The sequence below is a fragment of the Camellia sinensis genome, chromosome 12 (assembly GCF_055761805.1).
Source record: "Camellia sinensis isolate YWXY chromosome 12, ASM5576180v1, whole genome shotgun sequence".
NCBI classification, from domain to species: domain Eukaryota; kingdom Viridiplantae; phylum Streptophyta; class Magnoliopsida; order Ericales; family Theaceae; genus Camellia; species Camellia sinensis.
The window spans coordinates 123,209,733-123,214,363 of NC_138972.1; positions in this window are offsets into that span (position 1 = coordinate 123,209,733).

The following is a 4,631-nucleotide window of genomic DNA, read 5'->3' on the forward strand; positions in this document are numbered from 1 at the left end:
TTTTTTGGGAAAGAACTAATTTCCCTTCTCCATTATCAACCTTGAGAGTGAAAGTAAGAGATCCATGGAAGAGCCTTGCTATTATTCTCTCTTTAGCTACTTTGCCTTCTTCTTCACCCAATCTCTTATCTTCATCATTTCCTTTCTTTTGTGTTCTTAATTGAGACTATTGAAGAATCTAAGCCTTTCATCATCTTCTAGAGAATTCGAATTTTTCTTCAAGGATCTTCGAAGATCTTCGAATTTTCCAACTACTTTCTTGAACCCTTTCACATATTTGGCGACTCCACTGGGGAGGTGGATTGGTTTATGGTCTTAACGAGATCTGGAACCCACATAACTCCAGCAAAGATGGCGGGAGAAGATGAAGTTCGCCAACAAGGATCCTCTAATGGTGCTGATGACAGGATCGTGGCTCCAGATCAACCACTTTTATTTGAAACCATTCAAGGACTTCAAAACACTCAGCAGGAGATTCTTACCACTCTTCAGAATCTCACTTACACCATGTTGATGATGAGTCTAATTTTGCACCAGTGCCAAACGGAAATTAAACTGGTGGTGGAGTTATCCTCGCCGGAGTGCAAAATCAAATCCAAGGAGAAGTATGTCCTAGTCAGCCTGTGGCTCATGGAAACACAGCCGCAGTAACACATGCTCAAACCACAGTAGGCGGTAGCAGTTTGCCCATGTCCGGGCTCCATGGCGTGCCAAACTAAGATCCAATCGTAACTAGGGGAGGTTCTGGTGTAATGAATGGCGCTCCAGCAATTGTTGGTGTCCAGGAAAATATAAGGGGCATAATGGCGCAAAAAGGAGCTCTGCCCGTACCTAATCTTGTTACACCAACAGTAAATGTTACTCAAGTACCAAGCGGGCCTTCTTTGGTACCGACAACAAATTTGCAAGCCCAACCCGATATAGCGGCGCCATGCGGTGGACTTTATGGATCTCAGTTCAATGTCCTATCACCAACTAGCCTGTCCATAGGCGCTGATGGCCAGTATCGTCAAGTGTCTTCACCAATGATGAATTCTCAACACTTGAATGGCCAAGTCGCTCCTAGCTCAGTCTTCGGGTCCATAAGCCAAGTTTTAGGAATGTCACCATCAAACTCTCTCTCTCAATAGTTTCTCACTCTTGCCGATGTGCAAGCCATGTTCGATCTGGAACGGGACACGAGGACTTTACGCTCTTTACCCAATCCGGATGTCAAGCCACGTTACCCTATCGAGATGTTGAGTTATCCATACCCGAAGGAGTACACAGTGCCGAAGGTCATCAAATTCGATGGTAAGCAAGGAAATACTCGAGAACATGTTGTGCGATTCATCGAGACTTTAGGTATTCATGGTTCAAACCACGTCCTCCGGCTGAGAGATTTCTCCAAGTCTCTCACCGACCGAGCATATAGTTGGTATGTTAACTTGGCCCCAAACTCTATCCGATGTTGGGAGGAGATGGTCAACAAATTCCACATCAAATTCTTTCAAGTGGCCGAGAAAGTGACTACACTTACCCTGTGTAAGGAAAAGCAGCAAGAGAGTGAAAACATTCTCGAATATGTGAAGAGGTTCCAAGATAAAGCCGTGGACTGTCACGAGGCTGTGGAGGAAAGCTACCTTGTCCAAATCTGTGTTGAAGGGGCATTGAACGGGTATAAAATGCTTTTTCTTAATCACAAGTTACCCACTTTCACCACACTAATTGAAGCATCTCGGAACATCAACATACCTCAGTCTCAGAAAATCGGGTTCGAGACTAGTTATAAAACCAGTTTCAAGAATATTCTCAAGGACCTTCTGTCACTACTGCTTTCGCATCTTCCACCCGAAAGCCGCAGGGGGAGGAATTCAGATGACAGAAGAGGAAAAAACTGTAAAGATGACACTCATTTTCCGTGTAGTGTTAAGGAGGTGAAGGCCTTAATTAAAGAATGTATGGCAGACGGGGAATTGAAGTTACCTCGTGTCGAAGAGCTTTGCTGAAGAAGGACCGCGAGGGTCCTAATTATTGTGTTTTCCACTGATCATTAGGACATCCTACAGAAAAGTGTCAGGCACTTAAGAAGATCTTTAGAAAGAAAGTCATAGTAGATGAGCTAGAGTTCAAAGAACAGGGGTCCCAGGATATCTTAGAAGACATGGCTATGATGGTGTATGACGGCCATAGCCCGAGCAGCTGGTGAAAGCTTTCCAAATGACCTAACAACTCTAGGGGCAAATGTCAACATTCCGTAAAAGAAGTCTATCCATGACAGTTACAATTTGTATTTACTGCATTATCCAAAAAGTTTTTATAATTTATATAATGGATGATATTTATAATTTTAAAATTGTAATGTCATAGTATTTGTTGATACACTAATTGATATATTAATTGATGTGTATAGTATCACTGGAAAAAAAAAATTCATATTTTTTTTTCTTTTTCTTAGATTGAATATATAAATTTCATATTTAAAAATGTAATGATTGCATTCAAAATTATGAATGATCACCGTCAAATTTTGAGTGAGTTTATAGCAATTTGTCTATGTTCCAGATTATATCTAGGCCGGACAAACCAAAGGATTAATTTTGTGAGTTGAAGAATGATATTGAGGGCAGGGCAAATTAGAAGGTTAATTTTGTAAGTTGAAAAATGATAATATTAATAAAAATTATAAATAATATGGTATATTATTGAAAACGATTATACTTAATGAGAATTATAAAATAAAATAATAAAGGAATAAAAATTAATATTAATTATAATATTTTATTGTTTTAATTTTTTATAATGAAAAAATTAAATTATATATTATATATATAAATATAATCAGGGTGGAGTCGAGAAAATGGGACGGGGAAAAGCAAAATTCTTCCCCGCCCCAATTCCTCATCAGAACATGAAAAATCGTTGCAAGACAAGACCAGGGGTATCGGGGCAGAATGGAATGGGAGAAAATGATCATTCCCATTTAGAAATTGCAAGTTGGATTGAGAATATGTCATTTTAATAACTTTTTAAATTTTTGACTAAAATATGAGGTGAAAAAAATTAGTTTATTTGAAATAATTTTTTGACTTTTTACGAAAATATATATAAAAAAGTAAAGAGAAAATAAAATCTTTAATTTTTTAAATATATATATATATATTAATTTTTTTAACTTTTTAAGGCCTCGTTTGGGAAAAAACATTTTAGTTAAAAAGTTAAAAAAATTATTATAAATTATCACATCACCTTTTATTCTTGGGGAATTTTTTTTAAGGTCCCTAATAATAGTAATTTAGAGGATAAAGGACACCAAAAAAAGGGGTGATGCATCAGGTCCCTCAACTATTATCGCGCGCATTTTTAATTATCTCATGGACCAAAATACCCTTCACAAATCAACACAGAAACTTAACTGAACTCCGACGACTTAGTTCCAACCATCTTCACGAGCAAGAGAACAGCAGAATTAGGATTTCAATATCATCTTCACCATCGACATTAGAGCTTCATTATCTTCTGCAAAAATCATTCACATTCATTTCTCATAAATTTCTCTAACCTCGTTTTCACTGTTCATCGTCATCTCAGTTCATCTTCGTTATGTCGCATCTTTATTTCAGGGCATATCAGCTCGTCATTAAAGTTTCATCCTAACTCTAGTAAGTTTTTCTACAATACAACTAGATTTTCTCTGAAAACATAGTTAATTGCATTTTAGATTAACCTTCCATAAATTAGGGTTTCAATTTCGTAATAAAAAGCTACATGAATTTGAAAAAGTAATTTCTCTATGTTTTGAACTTATTCTTGAACATGTTTGTGTGATTTTATCTATAAATTTCTCCGGCATTTGAATTTCTCTAGTTTTTGCTTGATGTATGTTTCTTCTTTGAATTTTCTCTGGCACGTTTATTTTGAAAAAAGTTATTTCTCTGTGTTTTCATCTTATTTTTGAACATGTTTCTATGATTTTGTCTATAAATTTCTCTGCTAGGTAAATTTCTCTGCAATATGTATTTTTAATTGGAATGTCTATCTTTCTCTAGAATGTCTATTACTCTCTTCTCTGCCTAAGTTTGTCTGGTATTTATAATTTTCTCTGACCACATCACTTTCCTCCCTTGTGTGTCTCTATCATGTTTAATTTTCTCTGGTTGTATATGTAAATTTCTCTAGCATTTTAATATTATGGATTGGAATGTATGTTTCTTCTTTGAATTTTCTCTGGCATGTTTATTTTGAAAAAAAAAATTTATTTCTTTGTGTTTTGATCTTATTCTTGAACATGTATCTGTGATTTTGTTTAAAAATTTCTCTGCTTTGTAAATTTCTCTAGAATATGTATTTTTCTCTGGAATGTCTATTACTCTCTTGTCTGTGTCTATGTTTCTCTGGCATTTATAATTTTCTCTGGCTACATCACTTTTCTCCCTTGTGTGTCTCTATCATGTTTAATTTTCTCTGGTTGTGTATGTAAATTTCTCTTACATTTTAATATTATGGACTTGAAATTTTCTCAAGAATGTGTAATTTTCTCTGGTATGTTTATTTTGTTCAATTCTTGGTTTCAATGTTGTGTTTCAGTGGCATGTTTACGTTGCTTTGTTTATTTTATCTTGCTAATTATGGAATGAAAATTTTCTTTTGCT